The sequence below is a fragment of the Sus scrofa genome, unplaced genomic scaffold (genome assembly GCF_000003025.6).
Source record: "Sus scrofa isolate TJ Tabasco breed Duroc unplaced genomic scaffold, Sscrofa11.1 Contig35, whole genome shotgun sequence".
Taxonomy (NCBI): domain Eukaryota; kingdom Metazoa; phylum Chordata; class Mammalia; order Artiodactyla; family Suidae; genus Sus; species Sus scrofa.
The window spans coordinates 1-10508 of record NW_018085184.1 but is presented as its reverse complement, the minus strand read 5'-3'; the positions used below and the strand labels follow the sequence as shown (position 1 = coordinate 10508).

Sequence of the window (10508 nt, the reverse complement as noted above, 5' to 3'; positions counted from 1 at the left end):
TGGGCAAGGGAAGTAAGAAAATATAGACTATTTTTTTTTAATACTGTGTTTGAGTCTATATGACTACCAGGCTAAAAAAGCAAGCAGATACAGGAAGGGGTTAACATACTAAGAAAATAAGGGCGACCACAAATCAAAACCAAACATTACATTCACAAAGACTAAAGAGAAAATTACACTAGCATAAAATAAATGGAAATCATACAACCAAAAAAGAAAGAAAGACGAACCAAAGAGTCAACTGGAAAACAATGTATAAAATGGCAATAGACACATATTTCACAACAATTACCTTAAATGTCAATGTATCAAATGCTTAAATCAAAATACCCAGAAAGGAAGATTCCAAAAAAAATGCAAAAACCTACAATATTCTGTCTACAAGAGACTCACCTTAGGGCAAAGGACACGTATAGATCAAAAGTGAGGAAATGGGAAAAGATATTTCATGCCAATGGACAACACAGGAAAGCAGGAGTTGCAATACTCATATCAGACAAAACAGACTTTTCAAAAAAGGCCATAAAGAAAGACAAAGAAGGGCACTATTTAATGATAAACAGATCCATTCAAGAAGAGGATATTTCAATCATCAATATATATACCCCCAATATAGGACCACCCAGATACCTACAACAAATACTAGCAGACATAAAAGGAGAAGTTGATGGGGATACAATCATAGTAGGAACCTTTAACACCCCACTCACATCAATGGACAGATCCTCTAGATAGAAAATCAATAAGGCAACAGAGATCCTAAATGACACAGTAGAAAAAATAGACTTAACGGACATTTTCAGAACATTAAATTAAAAAAAATCAGAATATACATTCTTCTCAAGGGTACATGGAACATTTTCATGGATGGATTACATACTGGGGCACAAAGCTAACCTCCACAAATTTAATAGCATAGAAATTATTTCAGGTATCTTCTCTGACCACAATGACATGAAACTAGAAATCAACCACAGGAAAAGAAATGAGAAAAAAACCAAGTACATGGAGACTAGACAACATGCTATCCCAAAACCAAAATCACAATGGAAAAATGGGCAAAAGACCTGAACTGACATTTCTCCAAAGAAGATATATAGATGGGCAACACACACATGGAATGCTCTGCAATACTGATTCTTAGAGAAATGCACATCAAAACTGCTATGAGGTACCAGCTCACACCAGTCAGAATGGCCATCATTAAGAAGTCCACAAATAACAAATGCTGGAGAGGGTGTGGAGAAAAGGGAACCCTTCTGCTCTGCTGGTGGGAATGTAAGTTGGCAGAACCACTATGGAAAAGAGTATGGAGGTACCTTAGAAAACTCTACATAGAAATACCATATGACCCAGCAATCCCACTCTTGGGCATATATCTGGACAAAACTTACCTTGAAAAAGACACATGCACCTATATGTGCATTGCAGCACTATTCACAATACCCAATACATGGAAAAAACCTAAATGTCCATCGACGGATTAATGGATTAAGAAGAAGTTGTTATATATACAATGTAATATGACTCAGCCATGAAAAAAAAACCTAAACAATGCCATTTGCAGCAACGTGGATGGAACCAGAGACTCTCATTCTGAGTGAAGTAAGTCAGAAAGAGAAGGACAAATACCATATGATGTCGCTTGTATCTGGAATCTAATATATGGCACAGATGAACCTTTCCACAGAAAAGAAAACCATGGACGTGGAGAACAGACTTGTGGTTGCCAAGCAGGAAGGGGAGGGAGTGGGATGAATTGGAAATTTGGGGTTAATAGATGAAAACTATTGACTTTTGAATGGATAGCAATGAGATCCTGCTGTATAGCACCAGAAATTATATCTAGTCACTTATGATGGAGCATGATAATATATGAAAAAAGAATGTATTCATGTATGTGGGACTGTGTCACCATGCTGTACAGTAGAAAATTGACAGAATACTCATAAACCAGCTATAATGGAAAAAATAAAAATCATTAAAATATGAAGAAAAGAATGCATAGATTGGGATAAGAAGAGAGGCTGAAAGTGGTGTTTTAGTTGAAGGTACATTTATGAGTAAATTAATGATGCAAGTGCACACAGAAATAGTGATGGAACAAACATGGCCAAAGGTCATGTCCTGGGGAAGAAGCAGAAATCAAGGTTGTATGTCACATACACAAAGACAGTAGAGCATCTGAAATATCAAAATTAAAAACAGGTTTGTTTGAAAACTAATGAAAGACATTTTCAAATTATTGATCAAGGGGGGATAGTGATTTTCTTCCATTCGACAAATATTTCTTGACCACTGTAAATTGCCACATAATATCAAAGTCTGGGATTGAACATAACAGGGATGAACATAATAGAGAAGTCCTATCCCTTTTAAGGCTATATGCTAATCACGGGAGAGCAGAAGAGAGGGACTAGCTCTAAAGGTGCGAACAAATATATATGTAATATACTGAAGAGTGACGAGTGGCATGAAGAGGAGAAAAACAGAGTAAAAAAGATAAAGGCAGCTGGGGAATACTGAAAAGGAAGAACAGTCTAGATAATTTATATATGGCACTAAGGAATAATATTAGAGTTTCTGATGGCATTTTGCAAAAACATCAGGACAAATCAACTCACAGATGACCCTGTGGTAATCCTACAACAGATTCTAGTCTCGTCACAAAATTCTAATAAACCATATTAAACCTACAATAAAACATCAGGCCAACATGAGATTCTTTTCTGCTCAGATAGAACTTATGCCAAATGAGAAAAAGAGGTTTAAAATGAGGTCAATTACATAAGAATCACTTGGTTACCATAAAATGATCTTAGTGACTTTAATAAAGGTAATTTGCTTGACCTCAGTATCTCCCAGTGCATCCTGTTGGGTTTTGGCCACTGAATCTCTCTACAGAAATGTACTGATATTGGTGCAGGGCTATCACCTAGGACTTGATGGAAAATTTGAACTTTCCACTGTAAGGAACATAATTATCAACTCTAACCTATTTGCTTGTATTTTCATTCTTTTCATCCCAAATGTTTTAGAGAGCAAGGTTTATATTCTGAAATTCTATGAGATTCAACACCAGAAAGCAAACATGAGGTGTTATAAAACTTTTTTTCAGTGACATTTCAGTAAGGAAGTGTCCTAATATTTTTTTTTATTTTAATATTAGCATACACTAATATTTATTTATCTAAACTATTTTGTGGTTTTTAGATTTCAGTTACTCAGTATTCTTTCTATCTCTTGTCAAAGCTGAAGGCTATGGAAGAATGTGATACAAACTGCAAAACACACGGAACTACTCTGATTTTAAGTCAGACTTAAATACACAGGCAAGGACATTAAGTTAACGGTCTTAAATACTTCAAGAACTTCTAGAGTGGAATACTGAAGTGGTTAACATTTAATACTTTAAAACAAACAAAATTATCAGCCAGGGTCTTTATTTTAATATTTGATTCTGGAAAAACAAAACATATTCAACGTGAAATGCATAGGATACAAATCACTCAACTGTCCTAGTAGATCACTAAATTATGATAGAATATAGCCACTTAAGGAAAATTAAAATTTGTTCTCAGAAATGTATTTAAGATTTAAACGGTTTTCTCTTTTTCTAAATATTAGAAAACTTAAGTATAAGGTCACCTTATTTTTATGTGTTAGTCTGAATCTACTGTGATACACTTCAGAAAAACCTTATATAATTTTCTTAGAAACATAAAAATATTAGATAAGTCAATTCAGATAAGAGGTACCTAAATAATTTTTATGATATACATTTAATGAAACACACTTGGCAAATAACATTGCATAAGTTCAAGTTTCATACCATGTTATTTGACAAAATTCTAAATAGTAATGTGATTGCCAATTGCAGCATTAGTGAGCACTATAACACATCATGTAATTCTCATTTCTTTCTTGTGGTGGGGATAACTGATAGCCAGTCTCGATCTTCCAGACTTATTTACCTATCAGTTGCAAGTGTGTATTCATAAACACTAACTCTCTTATTTCCCTAACCCCAGAGTCCCTGGTAACCACTATGTAATCTATTTTTATGAGTTTGCCTTTTTCAGATGCAGTTGTTGTCTTCCTCTGACTTATCTCAGCGTGTTGTGACAAATATGATACCCTTCCTTCTTAAGGCTGAATGTTCATTCTCTTTTATCCATTCATCCTGACAGGTGTACTTAGGAGTTTCTATATATTGGCTACTTTACATAATGCTGCTATAACAGGAGTGCATATATCACTTGGATAATTTGTTTTCATTTCCTCTGAGTATATATGTATATATACAGAAGGGGAATTGCAGGAGCACATGGTGGTTCTGTTTTTAGTTATGTGAGGAAAGTCGATATTGGCACCCATCATGAGTAAAACAATTTACATTCCCGCCAAGACTTTGCTACCATTCTGCGTTTTCCACATTATAGGCAATATTTCTTTTCCCTTGTCTTTCTGATGACAAGCATTCTGACATGTGTAAGGTGATACATCATGGTTTTGATCTGCATTTGTCTAATGATTAATGGTGTTGAACATCGTTTCATTTGTCCCTTGGCCTTTTGGATGTCTTTTGTAAAAACATATTTTTAGTTGCTCTCTCCCTTTTTTTTTTTTAATCTGAATGTGCTTTTCTCATTGAGTTGTATGTTTTCATATATTTTCTGTAATTAACTTTAAATTTTTAAATGACATGTTTTGAATACTTCTCTTTAAGTATCTCCTTTACATTTAACAGACGGATTTTGTGGAAGTGGTCACTAAGGATCACTGGAAGGACTCCCAAAGAAGGCATTAAGTAACATTGGCAGGACACAGCAAACAAGGTAAGCCATCTCATGTCACTGAGATAGAGGTAGGACTACAATCAGTATTACCTAATCCCCATAGCACTGTACAACTGTTATAGGAAATAAAAGTTACAGTTAACCATAAAGTGCTAGTATACAACAAGAAAAATATGAGCACATATGGCAAAAGGCAATGCAGATTAGACTTAAGCCATCATAGATTGTGTTGTGTATATAAGACATGCTGGAGAGTCTAGAGTGTGGCAGTTAGTATGACCAGAGACATTCAGTTACATTTATTAAGTAGCATTATGTATACACCAAGCTTTAGATAAAGGAAGAAAAGGTATAGCTATCTGGGCAAAATTCAATAGGAATAATGGCATGAGAGATTCAGTGTTTCTGGAAATGGGTATGACACTGGGAAAGCGATAAAGAGGTGACCATTAATGCATATTTTATTCCTGAGTTCTCTGAGTTGACTTTCCTCAAAACTGAACAGTACTCTCATTAATCCTTAATAACTTCAAACAATTCTTAAAATGCAAATTAAACATATCTACTGCATGATGATTTTAAAATATTTACCCCAGTGGGAAGAGTATGTGAAAAACTTTTGCTCAATCCAAAAGTTTATATATACACAAAAAGCGATTTTAAATTCATTTTAAGGATGTCTAACATAAACATTTAAAGTGCAATTGTGTGGACACAGTGAAGCGAGCATCATTATGTCGATGTATACACTATATTTGCATAAATTCATAAACACAAACCTTTGCAACTATGGGCACCACTCCTGTAACTATCAAAATCATCTTGTGAATTTTTACAGAGTTGAGGTCATAGGAATGGACATGCTGTGCTAACAAGTGTCCCCTAGAGGTTCATGTGCTACTATCACAAGACAGTAGGAGAAGCTTGAAGAAGCTCACTCTTTATTGTAAGAAGAAAATTTTAAGAGGAAAGCTATATATATTTAAATTGGAATCCTTTTTTTTTCCATTATAGATGGTTTACAATGTTCTTCATTTTAGATTATACACTATAGTGAGCCAGTTGTACACAGTTCCTTGGGCTGTACAGTAGGACCCTACTGCCCATGCATTCCAAACGTAACAGTTTTCATCCACCAACCCCAGACTTCCTCTCTGTCTTATATATAGATAGTTCCTATCTCAACAGACAATGAATGTAGACATGACTGGGGATAACCAGCCCTTGAAAACAGGTTTATCCTCACTGGATTTACAGATCTTCCAGCGATGAAGACCCTTTCGTTTCTGATGTTCCAGACCATCTGTCCTATCATCATTGTGGAAAAACTTGGTCGAGTGGCATTGATATACAGAGAGCATCATCCTCACACACCAATGCACCCAATGTTTCACAGTAACTTTACCCTGATGGATTCTTGTTGTTCCTGTGCCATGACCCCCAAGACAATAGAGAACTTCTTTTCTAAAGACAGGATAATTTCCCTCTTTGAATGCATGGCACAATGGTACTTTCTCTGCCGATCTGAAACTGCAGACTGCTTTCTCCTGGCAGCAATGGTCTATGATCTTTATGTAGCCATCTGCAACCCACTGCAGTTCCACACCAGGATATCAAAGAAACTCTCCATTCAGATGACCACAGGGCCTACAGACCTGGAAACATGCTCTCCCTCCACAATTCATTTTGGTTTTCTGTTTAGGATAACTTTCTGTAGGTCACATCAAATCTACCACTTTCTTTTTGTGGTGTTCTTCCATTATACAGACTCTCCTGTGTTGACCCTTATACCAATGAATTGATGATATTACCCTCTGCAGGGTTGTTTTAGGTCTTCACTATATCCACTGTAGTAATGTCTTATTTTTTCATCCTTTTCATAATTTTCACATTGAATCCCAAGAAGGCCAGAGGCAAAACCTTATCTATTTGTGCATCCCACCTTCTCTCTGTCTCACTATTCTATGGATCTCTTCTCTTCATGTACCTTTGGCCAAATTCAATTAATGAAGAAGATAAAGATATACCCCTTGATATTTGTTTATACTCTAATTATTCCCTTATTAAATACTTTCATTTACAGTCTGGGAAATATGGAAGTAATAAATGTCATGAAAATATTATGAAGAAGATGTCATACTATTCTTAAGAAAACATCTTGCAAGGACAACTTATTTTCCTTTGATTAAGCTTCATTTCCAAAGTCAAGTAATGTCGAGGAAATAGAAAAGAGACACTTTATAGAAAATATTAAACTGCAGAAACATGACAATCTATGAGTCAGACTAGGAGTTCAGAGCAAGAGTTCAGAGCTAATATGTGTACCAATGTTTAATCTACTAGATTTCAAAAGGAGGGAACTAAGTAATTACTCCTGAGGTCACAAACTGTGTCAAGGTATACTCAATCACAACAGTAATTATATGTTTCAGAGTACAGCGAGTTGGAGTTTTCAACAAATTGAAAGATGCTATGAATATTATTCACCATATAGAGGATTACCTCCATTTAATAGAGTTGGCCATATTCTGGAATCTCAAGGCATAATATTACAAATATTTGGTACCTATACCTTTATATTGGTTGTAAAATTTCATGTAATTTGACTAGTTTGTCCATGATACATACAGTGTCATTCATGAACAGGTTTATTTTCAAAAGGAGGGTGACATTATTATTTGCTTTGCTTGTTATTAGGAATACCTTTAATCTGGATTGATTCCAATGTAAGTAGTGATACATGCATAGCATTAACAAAAAGCTGGAGGTGCTGTTGGAGCATAAATGAGGTAGAAAATAGCAAAAATTTAAACATCTAAACAAAATTACTTATTGATCATCCCATGTGCGCATGTGAAAAAAAAAATTAATGCACTTAAGAGAACCTGTTGTCTGCTAGTTATAAGCTAGGCATTTCAAACTTCCAACCTATCAAGTAGTTAGACATGACTTTTCGTGATTTCCCTTAGCAAAAATCTCATACTTTGAAGTGTTTTGGAGTTTGCCCAAGTCCAACCAGGTCATTGGTCTCAGCTCGAATTTGATTCAACATTGCATTTTCCCTCACATGCACAGGAGTTCAGAAAGTGGAGATCTTCGTAGTCTGGGACATTTAGTACTTAAGTAGCATCAGAAGTAGCTGTGCCTTTAAATGTGGGGAAAATTTTACATATGGAGACAAACATGAATGGGTATGACCAGAGGTAATATTCATGGAAATGAGTGTGGCACTGTGAACGGGGATGAGGGAGATGAACCATGGAACAGAGTCAGAATGCTGACAACAGTATGGGTGAGAGCTAGCGGTGAATTTGAGAAAGTAAGATGGAAGAGGATCAGATCACTGAAAATTTAAATGCCACCCTAAGGTATCTGAAGCTATGTTAGAAGCATAAAACATTGATGTCTTCCTGGATCATAGTAGTATGGTTGTTCACTTTTGGAACCTGATCTTGCAATTGACTGTGAAGTGTTGTAAAGGGACCTGAAGCAAGGAGACTAACTTCAATCATTCATACGTTAGATGAAGAGAACCGAAACTGAAGAATACTCTAAAAGGAGAGACTACTCTATAGAGTAAATTCGACCTGTTAGAGAATATAATGAAGGTCTATCTGCTTCCTGTATCAAACATGTCATAACTGATTTCATATCAACACTACCTTACAAGAAGCCCAACATATTTGGCCATTTCATAAACATTCCTTTGTTGAATACTTTTTCTTTTTCTTCTTCATTTATAATGGGGCCCTGGTTTGGGTCCTTAAATCTACTGGTTTGTTGTGTTAAATAAATATGCTTTTGAAAGGAAAATGAAACCATTATTCCTAAAATAAATCTCACTGGATATAAGCATACCTGCTTTTTTTATGGCTCTGAATTTGGTTGAACATTCTTTTATTGAGAATTTTGCCAGTTATTTCTAAAACAGATTGAATAAAAAGTTTTCTTATGATATGTGTCTGGTTTGGGTATCAGAATACTGTTGGCCTCATTGAATTAATGGAAATATGGGTCTTCCCCTTTTTAATTCAAGAGTCATTAAATGATTGGTGTTCATTCCTCTTAAATATTTGTAGAATTCAACAGCAAAGCCCCTTAGGCCTGGGCATTTATATTTTGGTAGTTTTCTAAAATACAAATTCAATCTCTTGTTATGAGAATATTATGATTTCCTAGTTCATTCTCAATCAGTTTTGGTGATTTGTGTTTTTCAAGAAATGTGTGCCAATTTTACCATAGTTGACAACTCTGTTGGCATAGATTTACTCATAACATTTCTTATAAACCATTTCTTTTCTATAAACGTGACATAGTAAATGACCTCTCATTTCTGAATTTAGTAATTTGAGTTCTTTCTTTCATTGATTAGCTAACTAAGGGTTTCTCAATTTTGGGAATCTCTTCAAAGAACCAACTTGTATACATTAACATTCCTACTGCTTTTCCAGTCTCTGTTCTATTAACTTATTCTCTAATATTTATTATTTCTTCCTCATTTTTGCTTTGGTCTTAGTTGGCTCTTATGTTCCTTTAATGGGAAGAGTACCTTATTTTTTCAATATTTTACACTCTGCACAACATAGATGATTACATTCTAAATTTCCTTCTAACAAACTTTGCTTTAGTTCCAGTCAATAAATTTAGGTTTATTTGTCTTTAGTTCTACTATCTCAGAACGTTTTCTACATTTCCTAGGATTTTTTCTGTGAACTGCTGCTTATTTGGGAGTACAAACTGTAACTGCGTATATGCGCAAGCTTCTCAAAATTTGAATAGTTTTTATTGTAATGGATATTGGAATTTTTGAAATGCTATGATTTGCTATGATTGCTGAAAGATCAATGAACTTTTATCCTACATTGTGAAGGATACTTTTGCCTCTCTGTGGTCAATGCAAATAGCATAAATAGAAATAGAGTTTCTGTTGGGTATCTCATCATACGTAACCTCAAGAACATCCAATTATTGTCATTATCTAGTTTTTCTATTTAAAGTGTTCTAAGAAACATCTAGAATATGAATGCTTCTAAATTTTAAAATCATTGCAGAATAAGTGAAAAAGGCAACATCATAGATAGTCAAAATATACAAGAATATAAAAATTAAATATGTATATAGGAATAACTCAACCATTAAAAGTACAGAATATAATAAATGTAATTTCTAATTAATGATTTGGAAAGCTATCCTTTTCATGAGAAAATTAGATTGATTCTATTTATCCAATATGTAATGTGATAAAAAGGTAATAAAAAACACCAATACGAACAGTAGACAGTACTCTTCAGAGAGATTTATTATCAAAGTACCTAATTGGATATTATAACATAATTATTGATGTATATGATCTCCTATCACCCATTTGACCTCAGCCCATTTTCCAACTTCCTAACTGTGTCACAACTTTCATCCAGTGAACAAAAATTTTAAAAAGAGTAATATATACATACTACTATATATAAATAGATAGCTAGAGGTCTACTGTTAACACAGGGAATATTCAGTAGTAATATACATGGGAAAAATCTGGAAAAGAATGGATATGTGTATCACTGATATTCCTATAATCTAAGAATACACATTGTAAAATATACTACATTACAATAAATACTTGCTCATATTTACATAAATAATACCTGATATCAGTGGGAAATTACATATAGAGAATCATATCAATAATCTTGCAGAACCTCCTCTTCACCCTAC

The 10508-nt window shown here is 34.3% G+C and overlaps 1 pseudogene; it reads left to right on the top strand.

The window, feature by feature from the left end:
• The first annotated feature begins 2109 nt into the window (after positions 1 to 2109).
• On the top strand, positions 2110 to 6988 carry LOC100737366 (annotated as a pseudogene).
• The last annotated feature ends 3520 nt before the right edge of the window (positions 6989 to 10508 follow it).